The 23,890-nt window shown below is 48.9% G+C and overlaps 1 protein-coding gene and 1 pseudogene across 1 annotated transcript in view; one reads left to right on the top strand and one right to left on the bottom strand.

The window, feature by feature from the left end:
* The window catches only part of LOC126544888 (protein tiptop-like), a 468,690-nt gene that overhangs the window by 71,683 nt on the left and 373,117 nt on the right, over nucleotides 1-23,890 (bottom strand). The window lies entirely within an intron of this gene.
* LOC126546388 (U2 spliceosomal RNA) lies at nucleotides 9,367-9,539 on the top strand (annotated as a pseudogene).

The raw sequence follows: 23,890 nt of genomic DNA, 5'->3' as shown, positions 1-23,890 counted from the left end.
ATGTGTGCGCGTTCCCTTTTTTTTTTTTATTATTTTTTTTATTATTATTTTTTTTCGTTTTCCTCTCTATCATCTTTCCAACCCCTATCCCCCATCCCCAGTGTAGGGTAGCAAACCGGAGACTCCTATCTGGTTAACCTCCCTGCCTTTCCTCTTCATTCTCTCTCTCTCTCTTTGATTGGTTACTCGGCCCTTAAGAGAACGTGCTGAGTCAGCACCCCCTACATAGCGCAAGGCCTGTTTACTCCGATCCATGACGTCGCGCTACCTGGCCCGAAATTTCCATTGACAAGGCTGGCGTGATGAAAGCGGTGACGTCAAAGTCGTCAAAGTTGCCTACTTGGGAGCATCCCCATTTGATTCTATGGCAGTCGGGCCAGGTAACATGACGTCATGCATCGGAGTGAAAAGGCCTTGTGCTATCTGGGTGGTGTTGGCTGAGTCAACTATACGTTAAATCACAATGAAGAATATATTGCACACGTCGCGATAGACTATAGCGCGCGTTATTTAATTGTATTTGAAAGTACACGTGTCAACAGCTACGGGCTCACCGTTGTGCTCCAGGACCGCAGTCCACACGCGCTCTAAGGTTCTGCTACGAGTGCCAATCGCTGCACCACTGGGTAAGGGCCAACACCAAGGGCCAGGCTTGTAGCCATCACAGGCACCAGAAGAGGTGGGCGGCCCTTTGGCGCGCAGCCTCGGGATTGTCACTCGGCACCGCTACCGCGTGAGGGACGCCGAAGAATAAAACGGGCGCGTGCGAGCCAACACGCGCGCGTGCGATTTTCAGCGCGCGATTCGCCAAGGTGTCTGATTCCCTGATGGATCGCGCACAGATGGTGGCGGCTTTTGTCAGCCGGGGATGTAGGGGGGGGGGGGGGAACCGTTAGGCGTCCTGGCCGATCACCGGTCGCTCGCTGTCTCCGAGGCGCCCATTAAAGATTTCCGCCCAGCGCAACCGCCGGTGCCCGCGTCCTTTGTTCACCTCCGCTCGCAGGCCCCCGTGTGGTTCATCACGCCTCCGCGTTCCTCCGATACGGCACCTCTCGCGGGCACCGCGCTCCCTCGGCTTGTAGCACGAGGGCCGCACGCGAGCGAGTCACCGCCTCTCCTCAGCGCAGTCGCTGCTGCCAGAACGCCACCCTCCCCTCTATTTCTACTTCCAGGCAAACGCGCTTATGTGGCCTAAACAAAGAGTGATGATGACTTTGGTGTTGTGTGGCGCAAGAGCCAAGTATAGACAAAGAGCGTGTCCACGCATGTTGAGCTGTGATAGCGCGAACTCGGTCAGCGATTACGATAAGGAGCATAGGCAATAAATAAACACGGACAACGATGGATAAAAGGTCAGTTGTCGGATTAACGGTCCAGTCTTTTAGCAATGAATCAGACAGCGTCACATAGTTCGGATGTTGTAATAGAAACCGGCAATGACAATGCTAAACCTGCGGATCTGTGACATAATATAGTGAAAACGACGATCTCCACCGCTTTTCGTTTCCGTGCTCGATAATTTGACTGCTTATTGTAAATGAGAGAACAGCTCCGACTAGGGGGCACCCTGCACAGCACGAAGCTCTGTATGGCTGCAATGTCCGTAGGAGCGCAAACTTCATAAATGAAGACCCACGCATGAGGATTCGCTGAAAGATCCAATATTAGAAAAAGTCAGCAGAGTACTGCGGTTCCTCCGGCTCTGAATTCATTTATACTGCGACAGCAGCAGGCTTTCACAGCGCCATCTTCCTTGCTTGCTCCTCAAGTAATCGCCTCTCAAAAGCAACGCCTTCTCTGCGGTGCGCACAACGGCGTCTCCGTCCACTTCGTGGTATACGCTGCACATATTGCCAAGGGCGAACAGCAAAGTATTTTTCACCACAACATATTTACATGCTCGGGTTCCGATTCTCCAACGTTAGCGTGCGCTGCATATCACGGTACGCACGTCCCTAAGTTTACCAGCGTAAAGAAGCCCATCCAGTCATATACACCGCACCATGCACTGACATCGTATCTATTTAAATAGGCTAAACCGTGGTTTCCGGCTTCTGTATTTTAGTTAAGAATAAAATAAAAGTACAAGAATCAATTCAATGCACACAGTCACTATAGCGCTTAACGGTTACAAAATGAAATTAATAAATAAATACATACGGTTCACTACCATAAGAGACGTTAGTATGATTTGAATAAATGTCCGAGCTTGTACAAGGAAAGACAACACCCGTGTACTTAGATTTAGGCGCACGTTAAAGAACCGCAGGAAGTCCAAATTTCCGGAGTCCCCCACTACGGCGTGCCTCATCATCAAATCGTGGTTTTGGCGTGTAAAACCCCAGAATTAAATCTTTTCAACCATGGTTTCTTAATTTATTTTTATTTTTTTTGAACAGCTTGGCCAACGTTAGTTGCGACGCCCCATATATATATATATATATATATATATATATATATATATATATATATATATATATATATCCTGCCTGCGTGTGTTCGGAAGTCAGTCACATGCCCGACTAAATTTAGGCGATGTCATTTCCGCGACACGTGTAGACAATGCGAGGCCCTCCTTACGGCAGCCGCATGCGAGGGCTATAGTGCGACATGCGATACGCGTGGCTGAAAGGTTAAAGTATACGAAGGATAATATGAAATCGAACAGATGGAGCAACTTCGCGTCTTCGTCATTTTTGTCGAATCAAACAACCTGTTATTCACGCACAAGGCGTCCGGATGATGTATGTCTCACGGAATCCATCAACGTTCTTTCTCAGCGTTCGTGTACTTTCTCCTGACTCGACTATGGCGGTGCGCTGCTTGATATGCTCTGATAATAAGTGTAGAGTACAGGAAGCAGCGCTAAGAGACCAGCAGATACAAGGAACACTGATTCTATATACCAGCGCGTAAACGCTAATAGCAGCGACGTAATAGTAGTAGTAGTAGTAGTAGTAGTAGTAGTAGTAGTCCAATAAGAGACCAAGAAGAACACTGAAGGTTTCTTGTGATGAAAACCTGCTTTGCGAGTGCATTGCGCAACGTTGAGAACGCACCGGAGAACGGCAGGTTCATGAGCGGCTCCAAATTCCGATATCTTGTTTCCTTCGTGGCGGCATAGGCAGACCGCTCTCCGGCGCTCTTGTGGAATGATGACCGGGAGCAAAGCTCGTCAGGAATCCAGGTAGCGCCCAGCATTTTGCCTTTTCTGAATCATGCTATCTTCTTGAGTTCCCCAATAGCTATACGGTCGGCCGCCAGCGTTAACGCGTTGTGACCCTGAAGCTGCTAATACGACGTGAACGGGCCATTTTCTTTTGTTTTTGTTCTTCGTGTCCAGCCTTCATCGAAGGTGGTGGCACATCGTATATCGGCGTTTGTTCTCTGAGGCAACAACGCGCCGTAAGTTTCTACGTGCGCGCGCCTCATGCCTTCGCCGATGAAACGGTCATTGTGGCCGGGCTATTACGTCCCGCCGTTTCCAGCGCAACATTGAGGAGAATGCGGTTCCCAGGCATATAGGGCGCAAATTGAGCCAGTTATAAGCATGCGATATGAGCCACGGAACACCTTGTCAAAAGCCTCCTCCATTGTACGGGCGAACACAATGAAACGTGGGCAATAACAGCGAGACGCAAATGCGCAAGATTTCTGCGATACTGAGTGCAGTGCTGCAGTCTTGATTAAAAGACAAAAGATGAGCACTGCGCGCATCCCGTCAATAACCCTTTGTCTCGCGTTCCGTGGCTCCCAACTTGACAGCGATGACCTTGGTACGCCGCGCACCATTGCCTGGCCACCATGCTTGCGCGCTCCGCTCGCGTGAGAACGTTGGGTGGCGAGAGAGGGGACACGAGAAACTATTGGGAGCGGACCCGCCTTTCCCGCAGTCGTCGTGGTCTTCTTGAGTGACGAGCGCGGAAGTGCCCCGGGGTAAGGGCTATTCCTAGAGCGCAGTTTTCCCTCACGCCGCGAGCACGACGCGTTTGCGCTGCCTTGTATATTTAAGGCGAACGTACCGACAGAACGCGCCCACAATTTATTTTCTCGCGGTCCCGGAATAGCCCGCTGTCTCCGCGACACGCTCTCGGGCAACTTGGGCGCGTGCGGCATTCGCATCATCCTCCGCGAAGATGAAAAAAGAGCCAGCACTAAATGTCAACGCCTATGGCACGCGCTCTCCGCTGTCGCTCTTGCGGAACAAACAACGCTTCTCCGGGCCGAGGTGCGTGTATATCAACGGTGCCTGTCATGTCATGGCAAAACACATGCGACATCTGCGACAACGGCAGCAACAAAAGCGACGCACGAAGATTTATGAACCGGCTTTCGCAGAATGTGCCGATCAAACTGTTGCGTGCATAGTCGGCGATCAGATTGTGCGACGAAGAGGCGTCGCAATGCGGCGCCCTGACGACGCCTGGCGACGGGCGCTGTGTGGCGCCGCTCGGCGCCGGGTTGCCGAACCCGCGACACGCAGAGCGCGATCTCTGGCGCCACCACCAGGACGTCGGTGGGCCAGGCCGGCCTCAGGGCATATTCAATTTGCTCGCCCCATGCAAAGGGCCCAGCCACATTTCATCATCATCACGTACCGTCGGACCCGCCGTGGTTGCTCAGTGGCTATGGTGTTGGGCTGCTGAGCACGAGGTCGCGGGATCGAATCCCGGCCACGGCGGCCGCATTTCGATGGTGGCGAAATGCGAAAACACCCGTGTACTTAGATTTAGGTGCACGTTAAAGAACCCCAGGTGGCCGAAATTTCCGGAGTCCTCCACTACGGCGTGCCTCATAATCAGAAAGTGGTTTTGGCACGTAAAACCCCATAATTTTTTTTTTTACGTACCGTCGGCTTTCGTGTAATCTGTGGCCTGCTGGACGGTCATCGCCCTGTCAGTCACGCTGATTTCCTGACATCCGCCCACACGCGCGCACACACAGATCGCCGTGATCTGTTTTTTGTTCGTTCGTTTGTTTGTTGGTTGGTTTTTCTTTTATAAGAAGGAAATCGACATGTACTATATATTGAAACGACTATTCCAAGTGGCCCAGTTCACAAATCGCAGGAGAATAACAAGCAACGCACTGCAATCACGCCTTGCCGTTCCAGGTGAAGAGACCGCAGTGCTGTATGTACACATATACGCACATAGATACACATTCGAACGATGACTGTGCTGTGCGATCAATGCACCTTCCAAACAGAGGACGAAACAAACTCTTCTGCGCACTACGCCTGACACGACAGCTTACCGACGTTCGAGGGCATGGCTTCTCCCACGCAAAATCTCGACGCGATCATGTATGATTAAAAGCCTGCGGCTATACGTGTAGACAGCCTGTTCGGTGTTTTCAATGCTTCTGGATAGCTTCATTTATGATACCGCTACCTAAATCTTACGAAATATTGGGCCCTGCTTTCATGGCATACGCTGAGTTCTTATTGTGTACACGAAATTACTAAGTACCTGTGGCATCTATGTATTCACGTGTGCAGATTTTATTTTTTTCTTGATTTCCTTACGCCAATACTCCCCCACCCCTTTCTGCCTACTGTTGCTGTACTAGGGCCGGCCTTGCTATAAAATATACCACCTTCCATTATAATCATCGTGTAATAACAACCACAAGAGCAACACCAGCCACAACAGAGCTTTATGTGAACTTTTCTCTCTTTTGTACCCGGCCACGCTACACACCCCTGCTGTCTTGCCAAAGCGCTACCAAAAACAACGCAGGGATATTATGAAAGCAGCGAGAGAGAGAGAGAGTCTTGAAAGCCGCAAGAAGCAAGGCACAACGTCAACGTGTAATTTATACGAATCCTAGAAGAGGAAAGAAAAAAAAAATAACCGAAACAGGCACACATAATACCAGAAACTGTGCCCTGTAAAATCAAAAGTATGTGTTGATCGCACTCGTCTTCTATGTGTTATTATTTTGTGCATATAGCAAACGGAATACAGGTGCAAGAGCTCTGCTTACAGCCATAACAGACGTAGCTCGTCAGATTAACCTATCTCGTTTGCAGCGTTGCTCTCGAGTTCAAAAATGAGCATGAGCGCTTAAATCATTTTTGTTTGTTTGTTTTATTTCGAACACATCTATAAATAAAGAATATATATATATATATATATATATATATATATATTTGTGGCTAAGGAAGTCACGCTGGCGCGGTAGTAAAATGAAGAAAAAGCGAGTACGACGTGCGTTGGATTTGCACAGTATATTTTACTGACATTTCACCTATCGCATCCCCTTGCGCCTCCCCCAGTACAGGGTAGCCAGCCGGAGATATTCTCTGGTTAACCTCCCTGTCTTTCCTTTGCCTTTCTCTCTCTCTCGGCTGGTGGACCAGCCTTTGTCGACAAAGGCTGGTCCACCCGCCGAAACGTCAGTAAAATACACTATGCAAATCCAACGCACGTCGTACCCGCTTTTTCTTCACACACACACACACACACACACACACACACACACACACACACACACACACACACACACACACACACACACACACACACACACATATATATATATATATATATATATATATATATATATATATATATGTATATATATCTTGTAGCCAATAGCATAATTCGGTCTTTTTCGCTTTTTATATTATTTCGCAGTGAATTTTGGAGCGGGTTTAACGCGTCAGGTGGAAATCAAAGGTCCGAGCTTCAACTGTTCAATATCAGCGTGTGCCATGAATAACGAAGTGAAGTAGTGCCACTTTTGCTGACTAGCTAAAGTAGAACAGAGATGTTTGTCGTACCACGGAATGTGCAGATCTTCATGTAATGCATCTGAAGAGGCGTAATTATGCCACCTGCCCCGAAGCGCTTTTTAAATCTGTCTGCTCGAGAAAATAATAAAAAATGAACGGCCTATGAACGCGAAATGTACACCAATTTTGAAACCACTTTAGTGGCTCTCTGAGCTAAATAGTGAGTTTTACTGGCATTATATACCATATATTTGCTAACAACTTAATGAATCTTGCGACATAAATTTACTGAGGCCTCTACGTATTATGTTCTTCTTAAGACTGCAGCAGCAAGAATCTGCAAATTTTGAAACACGGACCTGCCGCAACGCCTCGGGCGTTGGAAACGACAACGATACGCAAATGCGTAGACAGTGAGACGTAACGGTTGGCATATGAAAGCAGAACCGCTGATGAGTGTTAGAAAAAAAAAAAGCTAGGTGAGCATGGAGACAAGTATAACATGGGTTCTTTCAGTCAGGGATAACCTGAGTTTGCGCGAAAGTTATGAGTTGGCGATGGAGACATCACTATATAGCGGGTCTATAACGCCACCTTGCTGCCTACATTATTTACGACACTTCAGAGAACCTCACAGTGCTTTCCGCAAAATAAGCATTTACTTGAAAGGGCATATCAAACTCAGTTTGTGAACTAAAGATGCTAGGACAAGTCTGCTTCGGTCAATACGCGCACGAATGTAAAATTAGTATGATGTCAGGACGCTTTCTGAGAAATGGACAGTCGACGTAGTTTGAACAATCCCATCTCATCCGCAGATACCCGTAAACACTCTTACCGACGACTCTCTCCGTCTCTCTGGTGCTTGAAACGCTCGACGGCTTAGCAGTGTTCTATTCAGTGTATCCGGGCGTCAGAGACCCTTGTTGCTTTGGGAAGTTATTGTCCATCGTACGAGAAGCCCCCCAGGTTTTGGTCCGGAAAGAATGAAATTGCATAATCTCCATGTTTCAAATCACTATTTCAGTCGTCGTTTGAGGCTGTCTATTCCCTCCTCGCTGCAACCTACTAGCACATTTCTCAATTCACACGGCAGAGCGATGGTTCAGGAGAGGCGGTGGTCCCGGGTACGATGCCCCGGCCTCGACGAAATTTTCTTAAAGCGATAATTTCGCTTTTCAATGACACCAAAATGGGTCCCCTTGTAGAGAGAGAGAGAAAAAAAATTCGCCGACGATTACTATACTCCCTAATGCGGAATTTGAGCGCAGCTCTATACGTGTTTTCATTTCGCGTGTCCATATTTTGTATTATGATTATATAGGTACACGGTTTATATTAGGAGAAGAACGCTGCGAGTAGAGTGCTTTGTTTCCATACAGACGACGCGCGATAATCTGGCGCCATATCGTAGCCATCGTCGCCGCACAGGGCGACGATGATCGGCACTACGCTTTTGTTCGCGCGCTTTCGTTCGACCTTAGACGAGAGCGGCCCTTCGTCGCGGAGAGATCGTGCCACCAGTGTCAGCGGCGGCAACACCCAAGGGAGCGTCACATCGAGCCATACTCGTAGCCGCTCGCCATCGCCCCTTCAAGAAGCAGTGATCACCGTCGCACACGATCGTACCGCGGTCTGGTCTTAGCAGCTGACGTCCGTGGACCAGCGTAGCCACTCCACCTCACGCCACCCTGGCCTCACCTCGGAAGCGCACACAAGATTCGCCCAGGCGGCGGCTGTTGCCGTGGCCGCCGGCAACTCAGCGCATGCGCAGGCCATTTCCCCTCCACTTCTCTTCCACTTTCCCCGCCTCATGTTTTCACTGTACCCTCCCCTCCTTCACTTTTCTCCTCGTGCGCTCTTCATTCACTTCCCGCTGTACTCCGTGTTCGCTTTCATCTTTCGCTGTGCTCGTTCGCTCGGTTACGCCGAGGGACGCGCCGACGCCCAACGCAGGAACGGAGGCCTAAAAGCTGCGCTCTAAAAGGCGCAATGGCATTTTTCAGCGCTGTGTCACAGACAGTCGCTCAGTCCGGTTTGCCTTCAGCAATCGCACTAGCGGTTTTGTGGCCTTCTACAGCTGTGATTATAGTAGCCCTCTGCTACAGTTGTGTAAATGGCACCATACCTATCGGCCTAACGCTTTCTCCATCTTGCCAATTTCCGCGGAACTTTCCGGCGAGTTCTGTGTCTTCTTTCTTTTTTCGCCTCAGTGCTCCCTTCAGTTGATAGTCGATGTTCGTGTTGTCCACTTCTCCACTCTTGTGTCCTGTCTGCACGCCTCACTTCTTTTTTGCATAATGAATCCTTACCAACTAGCTCAGCTTTCTGTCGTTCTAAACATAATGAGCCATTCCACTCTGTGAAGGCGGATGACCAGCAAAGCTGTTTAGCACACGACACAGAGGTGACACAGAATTTCGAACAAAGGTACGAACTCATTTACCGTGATTTTTATATACATTCGCGTGGACGACGGGACCACCGCCCCTAGCAGTCGGAGGAAACTATGGACACGCGTGACGTTTCAACCGGACCGCCACCACGGGAGAGCGGAAGGAAAGGAAAGCAGATACGCAAGCGCTTGTAACGCCGACAAAGAGAGGGCGGTGCGAACGTAGACGTGGACGACGCGGGCCAAAGTGTAGTATCTTTTCTTATCAGCTTAATATCTGATACGGGTTCTACATGGACCGAAGATATTAAACTTATTTTTGCAAGTGGGCGGAGTGCTTGAGGCCTGCTTCACCTCCGTCGCGGGTTGGCCCGCAGAACAAAAAATGCACGGAACCCTAGCCATAAACAGCTCCGCTGTAATAGAATGAGATTTTTCGATAGCAACCATGGAGACTTGAGGCGGTCAGCACATGCAACAACCGCTTTGGAATGGTTCTCTGAACTTTCCGTGCAACTCCGCAAAACGGATCGTATGTTTGCTCAAGCAGAAAGCAATATAAACAACAAGCTCTCGATAAACGTTTTGTGACGTGCAGCGCTAACAAACCAAGGATTAAGTCAGAAAAAAAAAAAAAAGGACACCCAAAGTAGTGCTGTGTCGTCGTTTTTCTGCCTTGGTACTTCCTTTGTTCGCGCCGTACGCCCGTGTTAGGTATGAATTTCAGTCGACTCGCCCACCTCGCCATTTACCTCCTAGATAAACATCCTCTTTATCAGTAACTTTCAAACCGTCTTAATATTCAGACAAACGAGCTGCTGCATTGCTGCTCTCGTAATAAGAAAACGAAATAGTTCTTGCAACAAGCGTCAGGGCTACTCTCTATACAGGCTTGCTGCTGTTCGGAAATAGAAGCAATCAGCCCGAAAAAAATATTGGCAAGGTGACCAGCGCTCTATGCCGGCGCAACCATGTCGTTCGCCTATGTCGTGCATCCTCCAAGAGTTGTGACACGCACGTTCCTGAAAGTTGATGCAGAACTACTTTTTGAGAACTGGAACTCTCAAGCATAGCGTCGTCGCTAGTATGCAGTAAAATTTAGTTTTGTGAAGGCTACATGCTTGAACTATGTGATATGAACATACACCGGGTGTCTCTGTTTCTTGTCTATAAGCGTCCGATTGTTTCAGACAGTATCGGAAGCTGTGTCCGCCTCTCCTTGAAACCAGCTGCAGAGACAAAATTCGGCCACATCCCATTGGCAATGCTACAATGATGGGTCCGTTAAACAAATATATATATAGAAAAACGACGCGGTAAGAAACGGCGTCGCCATACTAAGGAAGACCGAAGTTCGATAAAGAGATGTGTATTCTTTTCCCGGAAAGACACCTTTTCGGGGCAGGTGAGACCACGCTGTGCCCGTGCACTGTGACAATGAACAAAGTAACAGATCACAGCGAATGGACGGCTTTTGTCAGCTCTGTCCAACGACAGATGAAACTCCGATATCGAGACAGGAAATATACATTTATATGTATATTTGATTTCCTTTTCTTTTTTTTTTGTGTGTGTACGGATAAAACACAAGTGCGTTCAAGACATACCCTTCGTCGCGTAAACGCACGCATGTGCGTGTTCCACATTGTCGAGCTTGAGCACAAAGAAATAAGCGATTGGCGAAGGCGGCGGAAACGCAACATCAACATCTGCTGCCACGGCTGGCTGGTCAAGACGTCGCCAATACCTTCCTTTTCGTTTTATTTTTTTAGAGACCGGCGACTACCTCTCGAGGAAACAAAGGAGAGCGGGGCATCAGCCTGCAAAGCCATCGGTCTCGCAAACGTTTTGCCAATGACATAAGGTATTCGTTAGCCCCGCGATAAAATGATCGAGGTATTTACCTGTAGCGTATTTACAACCTTTCTTATCGTAACTTAGGCCTACAACTTTCCTACTAGTCTTTTTTCTTCTTCATCTTCTTCTTATACACTTTAATCTTCATTCCTCGGACATGCTCGGACATGCAAAGACTCTATTTTGAAATTGATTTTATTCATAATAGATTACAGGTTATAAAGAACAATAATATACAGAAGAAGGTCCCATAGTCGATGACTGTATCGGGACCTCCTGTTATTTATAAATACGCGTTTTCTAAAGCAACGAGGAGCATCACATTAAACTCATATACAAGAAAACATGGAAGAAAGTAAGTAATGGAGCATACAAAACGAGATATACTTGTGCATTTGGGAATTACAATACATCTAACGCAGGAAATTATACAATCGCAAGCAGCAAATGCAGCAAAACTAAATGAACTAAGCGAAATTGACAGTAACGGACAGGGGAAAAAATAATACAAAAAATAATACAAAAAATTTCATCCAGACGTGCAACAATACAAACAACAACAAAACTTCAAAAAATACATAACCATCAATAAAAAGGAAAGGTTCCCTGAACAGCGTATTATTTGAAGTAATAGGGGTCAAAAAATAAAAAAAATGTTAATGTTAAGTATTTTCTGTTAGAAGGAAATTTTTCAGATGTCTTTTAAATATGGATGTCTTTTAAAATATCTTAACGCAAAGTGGTATGAAATTCCAAAAAGAAAAAGCTGAAAAATGAACTGATTGTTTGCCATAGTTGGTGCGCATTTGAGGTAAAATGAGATTATTGTTTAAAGCAAATCTAGTGACATTAGCGTTTATCAGGCATGTTTTAGGGAATTTACGTGCAGGAACTTGATCATTCAATAAGTTGAAAATAAATATGCCTAAATTATACAACGCAGTTTCGTTGACAGAGAGAATGTTATTAGAGTGCAGCAATGGGAGAGCCGTAGTATTATAGGGCTAGAGGTGACTATTCTAATTGCTTCGTATTGTAAAGTTTGAAGTGAACGGAGGTGAGTATTATATGTATTTCCCCAAACTATTAACGAGTAGTTAATGCGTGAGTGTATAAACGCGTAATATAACGAGACAAGTGTAGCACGGTGAAAAAATTGGCGGGCTCTGATCAGTAACCGAAAGCCGTAGGCAATTTTCTTTTTAATATTGGAGACATGATAATGAAACTTCAGGTTACAGTCCAGTTCTGCTCCCAAGAATGAGCAATGAGTGCTAGAAGGGATTAAATGCGAGCCAAGATTCAGCAATGTAACTGAACAAGAAGGTTTGTGGGGATAATTAAACACAATAAACTTGGTCTTGGAGGGATTTTATTTATACAATAGTTTGTAACCTTAGCTATCGCTACGAGATGGCGCCAGAGTAGCGCGCCGTCGTCTGTTCACCGATGGTATGCGGCGATCGCGTCGACCGATGCCATTATGGAAACGAAGCGCTGCCTGAGCGGAGGTCTGTCTGCGGCGGCTGCTGTGAATCGCGCCCACGCGTCGCGGACGCGCCACACTTCGATCCGTTTGCGATGTGTGCAGCACGAGACAGATTGTCCGCGCCAGCCAATATATCGCGAAATGGAAACACGTATAGAGCTGCGCTCAAATTTCGAATTAGGGAGTATCGTAATCGTCGGTTATTATTTTTTTTTTTTTACTATTCATCTTGAACACAACTAAAAAAAAATGCAAGCACAGGCAACGCAGCAGCTGCGTTCCTGGCCCGAAGATTTCGATCAGCAGCCGATTGCCCGGAGACCGGTCGAACGAGTGTCGACAGATTTGTTTCTTTGCCGTTGTTGGCACGAAAGCCCGTCACATTGCGACAACTCGTAGTCGTAGGTCACGTCGGCGTCGTTGCCGGCATCGGAGCCGTGTCGGCCTAATGTGAACTCGCCTCTTAAACCTGCTACGTTGAACCTTTACACAGTTGACAGCAGCGCCGCAATACACAGCCTAGTGAGCGGAGGAAGTACAATTGCAGGGACGCGATTAAGATTTGGGATGTCACTTTTGATTTATTATCCCTAGGTAAGAGTACCCGAGACCTGAAAATGTTTAACTAGGCTGGCTGTGCTGCAATGATGAGGCACGGGCGCGCTTGAACATGGCAGGACAAACAATCCCATGCTTAGCCTTCGAGCTGGGCGCAGTCGACCTGTTGTATATGTACTCTATATGTATATAAATGCATATAAATTTTCGTCGTGGCCGCAGCAGCTGGTGTGGCATAGAGTCGCAGCGCCATCTTGCAGGATCGGTGCCTACATATAGACTATGCAAGGTACAGCACCATGCCACCGGTGCGACACTAAGATAACTGTTGTACAAGGTCAGCGTGCACTATACGTAAACACGTACTGTTGCTGCAAAAAGTGCTCGTCGTTTCTGCATGCACAAAAAAAAAAAAAAAACCGAACAAGACATTCAGCGTTTGTGCATTTCGGTAAAATGTGTAATTGTCCGCAAACTCAAACGCGAAATGTGAGAAACGAAAGGAACCTACAGTTCTCTCCATTGCATAAACATGTTGTAGCAGCCCACGAGCCTTTTTCTACGAGTTGCGAAACCGGATACCCGTTTTCACCCCAACACAAAAGGACACAAAAGGACAGGACTGCACAACGCTATTTCTCGATGTACTCGCATTCGGCATTTAAAATGCTAACAGCGCCGGTTTCATACGCTGCACTGGAGCCAGTAACATGAGCGTTGGTTTCAGTGCGTGTGAGCAGTAAAGCTGACGTCTTTTACAGTGTGATCCATTGCTGCAGCGAACAGACTTATGAATGGATATTAAAGGAGCACGCCCGATACCACGAAGATGGTTAGTCGTACCCTTCTGCTGCGCTTACTGTCGGCCCTTAGGAACTGCGGTATTTAAGTTACCAAACGATATGGTATCTTGAATAAGTTTGTTGCCTAACAAAGTAACGCATTTTGATGTTGGCGTCCGCGTCATCCTCGTAGTTATTGTTGTACAGATAAGTGGACATTAAAAGGATGATGCAGACATCGCACAACGCCCTATACGAATTCAGGTCATAAGATGGCTCAAACAACAAGTCTGGGTCTCGACGCGTAGCTGCGTTAAGCGACTCTTCGTGTAGAGTTATCGCGGACGTAGTTCATCTCCATGGTGTCGGGAGACGAAGGAGACGGTTTATTTTGGTATCGACCTTCGCGTTCGCTTCGTCCAGCATTCCGTGCGGTGAGCAGGGCAGCCCGGAAATCTACACACACACACAGACACACGTTGGATAGAGCGAACAGGTAAGAGAAGAAAGATGTCTGCCGGATCAGACTGATGGCGGAGGACACCCGGATGCGGCCGGTCACGACGCCTGAGCTGCCGGCCCCGTAGTGCCAAGCGACGGGCCTCGTAACTCTTGTCGCAGGTCGACCGTCGACCATGACGGAATACCAACGAGAATGCGCGATTCTGTGCCACGAGGGACGCCGGTATAGAGAGCGGAAAATATTCTAAGGCGCCCACGAGAGATAGAGGTGGAAGAAAAAAAGCTAATCTCGAAAATGGTTCGGCCCTAGAATTCACATTTAATTCCGTTACGCCTGTTCAGTGCAGCTAGTAATAAATAACCGGCGTGACGCAAGCCTTGCTTACGGTACTCGGATGGGGGAATGCGCGTCCTCGATGTCGGGCGCGATTCGAGCGACGTCCAGCCCGACAGAAAAGCTTGCAACACGACACCCTGTTCCTTAATCTGACCGTAAATTAACGCGGTTGAGCAAGGACGACACCCGCGCGGAATAACGCGCCTCCTACGCCGCGTTGTGGACGCCCGCGACGGGCTGGCAAGAACATGACAGGCCGGTTGGGGGCACGCGGCGGCGGCCCCGTTAGTATGCGAGGCAGACGCGCCCGTTTCCGCGTCGCCATCGGCGCATTATTATTTAGTGCGCCGCGCGCCTCTTGAGGAGCGTTCCCTTTGGCTCCTCCCTGATACGCGCTTTCAATCAAACGGCGCGCTTGATTCTTATTCCTGTTCGAGCACGCCGATAGACCACAGCGCTGGAAACCGGTTGGCCTTGCGCCATTGTGACTAGAGCCACTGAAATCCTCCTTGCTTTGTGGCCTTTCAAAGCTCGGAGATAGATGGGCAGAGCCGATAAAGTTCGATTTATTATGCCGCCAACGTGGAAGAGTTTTTTTTTTCCCTCTCTTCCTTCCACTTGGCTATTTGGGCAGAGAAGAACCTTGCAGCAGACGCGCACTGCCAACTGTCTTTTGCCTCCTCGCGTTATTTCTACCCGCACGAGCAAGCGTAACCGGGAACGTGATCGCGCAGACCGCTCACGTCGCCCAGCTATGCGGCGTTCGCGCGCAGGGACGGCTCGTATAACCTCGTGATGGCTCTTTGTCTTGTAAACAGAACGCTTGTTCGACCACTGATTGTACGCGCGGCTTAAATAATAGGGCTTGGCAGACTTTGATTAATGATCAAAGGGTGTTCGCGGCGCGAAGGTCGACTGCTTTCGTGACGTCACGTGCTCTCGAGCGCACCATCGGCTAACCACAACCCTTTCTTCACCCGCGCCGAAGGGAACCGTTGCCTCATCGCGACCCTGCGTCATGCATCGTCTCTTCAACCTCCCCCTCTTCGACTCCTTGATCTTTCTCAGGCAACGACTTAAGCGATATGTGACGCCTTTGCGGTTACTATAGTCTGAAAAATGCAAAATAAGAAGTGACGGAGGTAGCCGTTCAAAATAATAATAGCGTTGTTTGAGCAGCACACTGACGTAAGACAGTTGATGACTCGGGAAACTGAGCCCTGATACATCATACTGCGGCTGCGCATCAATTTACACCTCCGCGTCACACGTGTCTGAAAAAAAGACACATCGTTATAGTGGACGCAGATGGTGCGCAGCCAGAGACGAATCTCTTTTAAGCTTCTACGCAAGCGCAAAACCCGCCATAGACGCATGCTATACTGCGCTGTCACGCGGCTTGTCTTAACATAAAGGGACGCTGTGTTACGCTAACAGCAACATATGTCTTCTCTGAATCGGGTGTTGACGAATATAAAGTGTACAGTTTTCGTGATTCTCGGCCAGCTCGTGCGGGGGCTTCTTTCAGTAAGTTCTTGAGCGTAATCTAGGGTATTTGCGACCAGAGCCATTGCGTGCTTCGATATATGTTCAAATAAGAATTTTCCGAGAAAAATAAACCAACTATAATACCCGCTATAAAGCGCCACGAGTACAAGCGCGGTCGGACATGCATCGAAATCCGAGCACACCAGAACAGTCAACGATAAGCTGAAGACATGGAGCCCTGAAACAATGTATAGGCACGATTTTATGGGGTACTGCTTTCCGGCAACCACATATGACTGCAGGCATAACACAGCAATGCAAACGCACGTCTAGACAGGGCTGGAGGAGGATGTGTGTCCGAACAGCGCTTATGTATTCAGCGGCTAACCTCCCCAGCACCAGCAGACAGAAAAGGGGGAAACGTCCAAATTGAGGGAGCGGCCACCGCCACGCTAACGGTCAGAAGCAGACCACCTGGTGCGGCTACATTGGAGAGAGGCGGCGCACGATACACGCGCCAGCGCCGTCGTGACCGTGACGTGATGCCGGCACGGCGGCCTTCGCCGACGGGAACTCGTCACTGCGAAGATAATGCGCGCGAGAATCGCCTCTAATTCACGCCAGAGCTGCGCCACTTCTAGGAAGGGCACGCGCCCTCCGGTCGGCCGCCACATCTGACCGGATCTCTAATTGCAACGAGCGGAGAGACAGACTGAGCGATAACTTCCTGTCGTGACGTCACCTTACGCGCGGGCGTGCTGGTCACCCATTCGTGCAACGGCCACTCGCGAACGCTGTTTAATGAACGGAGGTCAGGAACAGCGTGGATGGCACGCATGCAGCACGCTGTTTGTTTCAGTACGTCGCAAGATGCAAGTAGCGCACGAGCAGCATATGTAATTTACAAGTACGATTTGCGTATACGAAACGCGCGCCATAAAGGCTTTACCCAAGAATAGCCCGCGATCAATGCTACTTCTTCAAAGGCTGTTATAGTGGATGAGCGTACGTGACGTTTGAAATTATTGCGGGCGTGCTTCTCCAGATTTTCGGCGGACGTTCCCTTATCAGGCTTGCTCGTGAAAGTGGATAAAGTGTGCGTTTACATTCACCGCTCTCGTTTTAACTAGGTAGTCCCCGAAAGTGACTTGGGTCGACAACGATCGGTGCGTTAAGTAGTACATTATCAGGGCTACGCAGCGATGCGCCCTCACAATCTCTCGGATATATACTCAGCGAATCGATTCGTTTGAATTGCCACATGACATAATTATAATAAAGAAAGCTGGTGATCGGCACATTTATATAGGCTGGAACAACTTTACGTAGATTTAAGACCAGGATTGTGCATCCAGGAACACGCGGGAGACTCGAGGCGGAAGAGCAGGTTAGACACTACGACATACCTATAGGGGTATACCTGCAGAGAGGAAAGAGCAAGCGATTCATCAGTGCAATAAGGTCGCCCAAGAATGGGTTCTCCTTAAGGGCAATTCTTAAGCTAGTCGAGCCCCCGTTTAAGTCAGCGATACACCCTAGCGTTTCACATAGCCGGTACGCTGACGTCAAGGTGATCGTGCTACTTCCGCTCCGACAGGCGTCGCGCGAGTAATATGCGGCTTGTTTCCTCGCAGCATAACGGATAAGTGGTGCGCAGGCCAAAGCTAATCTGCCGTTAAAAGCAAGGCCACGAGCATCGTTAGCCCGTTTACCCCACAAGCATTTCTCCCGTTATGACCCGAGGCTCGCGTACACGGCCTGGACTCCATCAGCGGCGGACTCGGGGGGAGGGCGGGGGGGACGGGCGTCGCGCGCCCGTCTCCGCGCCACGAAGCGGCCCTCTCGTGGGCGCTCCGCTGTCGCAACAGAGAGGCGCGGGCCGCGGGCGCTTCGCATTGAACGTTCGACGCGCAGAAGCCCGTGCCCGGCGCGAATAACTTATCCTCGGGCCACAATGCCCGGAGATTAGTGCAAACAATAGCCGGGCACACTCCGACAGCGGCGCCGCGGCCGAGGCTCACCGCGTGATGCGCAAGCGCGCAAGAAGCGGGCGACTTGTCAACAGGCGGCACCGTCCCCCTCCCCCTGCCCATTGTTCGCCGTGTCCTGGCGCGCACTTTCGCGCCGTGCTAAGGAGAGCGCGGCCGACCAACCGACGCGCATAAATCATGCGGCCGACGATGTGGCGCATGTGCGCGAGCATGTCCACGCAGCTTCAAGCAGGCGTTTCTTCGAGCGGCCGAGCTAAGCGACGCAAGAATGGTCATCATGTGGAAGGAGACACCTCAAGGCGACAGCGCGAGAATAAGGCCGCGCTTTCGAAACGGCGATTTGCAGCGGGCGCGACAGAAACGCACGCGCGTGCTCTCGCCCGCGGTCATTGTGCGGACGCGTCTGACACGGCAGAGAAAAAAAATAAAATAAAATGAAGCAGCACCACCTTTGGAAACAATGACGTCGACACCAGTGTCAGACATACTCGGTTCAGTACCTCCCTCCTTCCCCCCTCCCCCGCCTTTCTTTTTACTGCTCGATTCTTGCGCATGTGTCGAGCATGAGCGATAGGCTGCGAAGCGCGGGCGAACGGCGCCGCTTGTTTCACTTTGTTCTCTCTTTCCTTGCTTCGCGAAGTAAAAAAAAAAAAAAATGAAATTCATGGAAACAGAAGTGTCGCTGTATTCTTCAGCCGCCCGCGCTCTCCGCAAACAAGTTGAAGTTCTGCCGAAGGAGCGCCGACATGTGCGTCACAAGGCAGGCCCGAACAATTGCGTCTCTGTCATTTTATGCGCTCCGGACATTAAGGCTAGGAGAGTAAAGAAGGCTCTTGCTTGTCCACATTTTATTGTTTATTTTTGTTTCTTATGTGAAAGCGTAGTAAGCACATCTATCGCAGCGAGCAGTGTCAACAGCTTCGGAGAGGGAGAGGTTCTCTTTAATGAATCCTGGACGGGTCAGCCTGGTGGTACGCCTAGCATGCTACTCCAGATGGGCAGGATGAGAAATGGAATGATACGCATGCTGCAGATCCGGACACCCAACATACACAAAACACACCACAACGCACAAACTAATTAATGTATCTCGCTGAGACCAGTGTCGCTCAGAACGGTTTCTAACAAGTACCTTTGTCGCGCGGCACCCGCAAGTAGCACTAGTCTGTGGTGCGAACCATCGCACAGCACTTGTCCATGCCTGGGCCAAGTACCTGGGGTAGCTCAAAGCATGATAGCTATTGGTTTATATTCAGAGCGGGCATTAGAGTTAAACAAAATATACAAATTGTGGGGTTTCTAGAGCCAGAAACACGTTCGATAATAGAGCCCGCCGTAGTGGGGGACTTCGGATTAATTTTGACCACTTGGGGATATTTAACGTACCCCTAAATCTAAGTGTACGCGTGTTTTTGCATTCCGCCCGCATCGAAATGCAACCGCCAAGGCCGGGATCAAACGCACGACCTCGAGCACAGCAGCACAACGCCATAGACATTAGGATATCGCGGCAGGTGACGTCACAGTTGTTCGTCTTAGTGTGAATAAGCCGAAAAAAATAGATTAAGTGGGCCATGTCTTCCCGAACGTCGCGCTCAAGGTGCAAACCCTGCGACAGCGTTTGCAGCTCTCTGAAGTGTTTGCTCCTCCTCGAACGAGCCCTCTGTGGCCCAGAAAGTGATGTCATCCGCATATAGGATGTATCCGAGTTGCCGAATCTTATCTCTCTGGCCAGGCCATGCAGCGCCCCATTGTCGAGAATCGGCTATATGATTGCCCCTTGTGGCGTTCCCATGTTTGGTATTTGGCATTGTGCGGAACTCGTCTATCCTATGCATATGGTGGCCGTCCTATTAGGGAGAAAGGATTTGACGGAGTCAAAAATTCTTATCCCACAATTGATTATTTTCGAGTTCCTTTAGCACGGCCTCGTGGGAGACGTTATGAAAGCCCCCTTGAGGTCTAGTGCTAAGATCAAATTTTCATTTCCATATCTAATTCATTCCAGTAAGTTTGCGGAGTAGGAAGGCGTCTTCTGTTGAGAATACTGATCTCAAGCCAATCATAGTAAGTGGGAATAGATTGTGCTCTTCCATATAATTTTGCAACCTGGTTTGCAGCCCTCGTTTGAACAGCTGGCTCCCGCACGACGTGAGTGATATGGGTCTTAAGGCGTTGAGAGATGCTGTTTTTCTGGTTTAGCGATCGAGATGACCTTGGCGCCCTTCCCCATTCCGGAGGTGCCTTCCCCTTTTCCCAATTTCCCGAATTGAAAATGTCCTTGATTCATTCCAATGGGCTGTTGTCTAGGTTCCGAATGACGGCGTTTGTGATTCCGTCCGTTCCAGGGGCGGTGCGTTTCTTGGCTGCTTGTGCTGCCGCAAAAAACTTCGGCCCTGCTTATGGGAGCGTCCAGTTGATCGTTAGGTTGGCCACCTTATTCTCTAGTAGTGTTGTTTACTGTGTTGGGATACCTCGCTGGCGGGGTGCTTGGGTGGGGTTTGTCCCTCTTTCCACTCCGATGTATCGTTCTTTAAACTTTTCTATCACTTCTTCGTTCGTTCCGGTGAAATCGTCCGCAATGCGTTGCATCCTTCTGCTCTTTTCTGTTTTTGTGATGGTAGTGTCTAGCATGCTAAGCAATGTGGACCATGTTCTGGCTGTGCCCAGTGTGTTTTGGAGCTTGGTGCAAAATTGTGCCCGCCCGTCTTCTGACAGGTTCGCTGCGTATTCACTGGCCTCTTCCGACATTTGGGCGATCCTGATTCTTGTTTAGTATTTGTCGTTTCAATCTCTTTATTAGTTTTTGTCTCTCGTCCCACATATTCACGAGGTGTCTATCCACCACTGCAGTTTCCGCCGTTCTGGTCACATTTTCAGAGGTGGACTCGTGATTTTTCTTAATGAGTCCTTTCCATCCCGCTATATCGGTGAGACTTTCCTCGTAGTTAGCAGTTTGATTTTGTATTTAGGGAATAAATTCCAGTCTGTGAGCGCCGTTTCTCCAATTACCTTGCGTATTTTGGGTGAGTCAGCCGATATGCTGATGATCTATAGTGATCACTTGCCAAGTTTTCTACCAGATTCGTCCACGCTGCACTTTTGATATTGTGTAATTACCAGACCCGGGGCCGTGTCTCTGCTCACACTGTTTCTGGTTCGTGTTGGAGTGGCCGGAGGAGTGATGAGCGTTAGGTTCATGTCTTCCATGGTATTTGTCATCATTCTTCCCTTTGGAGTGTCTTTGTGGTATCCCCATTCTTTGTGCGGAGCACTGAAGTCTCCCACAATCACCAGTTTGGTACCCGCTAGAAATTTGGTTTGCACAAAAATTTTCACAAAACCGACATTTTTTGGAGGGCTGTAAATATTTGGTATTAGCGTGTGCTTTTTGGCCCTTTTGTTTGGTAAATGCTAATCAGCTGACAAATGGTGTCTTCTCTCTGGAAATTTGGGTCGATCGTTTTGGCCGTGATCTACTTGCTCACCAACTTCGCTACTCTTGGATTTTGAGGGTCGCCCTTGCAGTTTGAATGACCTTGCACCCCTCTCCTGCAAGCATATCGCATCCGCAGCGACTTGGGCTTTTACTATGAACTGTTGGAGAGCCGCCGTTTTCCTGTGGAGCGAGCGACAGTGCCACTTCCAGATCTATAATTGCTCTGGACGTTTGCTGCTTGTTTCTCTGATCTGGTTGTTGTGTTAGCCATGATTTCCGACCATCATTTTATTGTACGGACGCCTCTGTCTCCGACAAGTGGGAGAAGATCCTACGAAGCCCGGTACTACAAGACCAGCAATGGGCCGTACACCAGGCTCGCGCAGCGGCCGCCAGGTACTCCCTGTCGGTCCCTGCATGGGAGACGCCCACTGCGCGCTGACGTGCGTCCTGCAGGACCTTTATTAATGTTTGTCCAATCCAATGACGCCTCGGTGCACGAGGCGTCTGTGACTCTTCTACTGGCTTTCTGTTTCGCCCTGCTCGCGTACAAACCTGCCCTTTTCTTGAGTGATATTTGCAACGCGCTGACTGAAACTCCTCCATAAAATATTTCATGGTAAAACAGGCATTCCAAAGGAAATACACTTACACAGGCTTCATTATATCTCTGCACGTACTGATCACCGTTTCAAGATTTTAGAATATAGCACTAGAACTAATATGTACGCTAACTCATTTTTCGTTCTTTCCATTAGCGAATGGAATCGCCTATCAAGTCAAAAGTGTGCTGTGTCAATGAAGATGTGTTTTTTTTTTTTTTCGAAATCGTAACCCCCCTGCTGTAGCGCCTTCGGGCTAAGCGGGGTAATCATTGAATAAAAGAAATGAAGAGTCATCTGCGCATTGCCTTTGGAGTACGTTGGTGAGCTACTTATGTTTTAAGTTCACTTATTTGTCTATGGGGAAAGCATTGGTTATCGTACTGAACATGTCTCAAGTGCCTCCAAAGTTTGTTCAAGTACGTGGAACATGGTTCTGCGAGTAAATTACTGGAAAAGTTATTTGAGTACGCGCCACGAGCGATAGCAGACGACGCTTATTGCTTGTGTGTCTCGCGCCTTGGCGCGGAGGAGAGAACAACAAAGATCGGCGCCCACCTCGCAAGGGGGCTCGAACAATAAAGAAGGGCCGGACATTCGCGGAGCAATTCATAGTTGTTTCAAGACGTTTTTCTTAAGTTCTTCAAACATTATTTTTATCCGCTTCCGCATGACACTTTTACCAATTTTTGTACTACCAACATCTTCCTAATGCTATCCAAATCTTGGCCAATCCCCCGCAGTGGGTACGCGCCATCGAAGAAGGCTATCCAATCCAATCCAATCCCTTCCTTGTCTCTATTATGTCTGGATGCGCCTTACGCCGCCCCGGAACCCATACAAACCAACGGCCACAACGGCACGTCACATTCGGTAGAACTTATTCTGAACCTACAAAGGCTTGTCTTCAATATGCAGATGTGTTTATTGGCAACTTCTGTACTTGCGAAAACAGAACTTAGAACTGTCTTCAGAGAAATGCTGCCTTGTTACATTCACTCGGAAGGAAATGAAGCGTTACAGTGTAAAGGTCAATGGGCAAGTAGTAGCAAATGCACGGAAACACCGCTTTATAGGGGTAATTATTGACCGCGACCTATCATGGAGCCCGCATGTTTCATACCTGAAGAAGAGATTATTGACAATAATACATCTCCTCAAATTTCTCGGCGGAAAGTCATGGGGCCCTTCGGTGCGGTCAATGCTGCAGCTTTATAATGCTTTGTTCCTCGGTTTCGCAAGATACAGCCTCCCTGTGCTTGGGAACACCTGCAAAACAAACCTGCGTGAACTCCAGGGACTACAAGCTCAAGCCCTAAGGACGTGTCTTGGTCTTCCGAGGTGTGCGTCTACAGCGGCAACGATTGTCATAGCTCGAGATCATCCAATATCAACGTACTTGGCAACCGACGCTCTCAGGGCGCATATTCGGCACGTTGCCCGATTACCTTCTCACCATCTTGCCGCTCTACCCGCAGAAAGGCCACACACAACTTTCAGTCGTTTAATTGATGCCAATCGTACCTCATTGCCATCGAACTAATGCCTGCAGCAAGACCATCCTCACCTTTATGGTGCCTGCACAGACCTGACATACGCCTCACCATCCCAGGAATCACGAAGAAAGCCAACATGCCGTCGTTTGCCCTTCAGCAGGCCACATTAGAACTTTTACATGAGGTGCATAGTGGCCGCGTACATGTTTACATCGATGGTTCAGTCACATCTGCAAGCGCAGCTGCCGCAGTGGT

The sequence above is a fragment of the Dermacentor andersoni genome, chromosome 1, assembly GCF_023375885.2.
Source record: "Dermacentor andersoni chromosome 1, qqDerAnde1_hic_scaffold, whole genome shotgun sequence".
In the NCBI taxonomy this organism is placed as follows: Eukaryota; Metazoa; Arthropoda; class Arachnida; order Ixodida; family Ixodidae; genus Dermacentor; species Dermacentor andersoni.
Note: the sequence above shows the minus strand (reverse complement) of the source record. Positions and strands in the feature narration are given on the sequence as shown.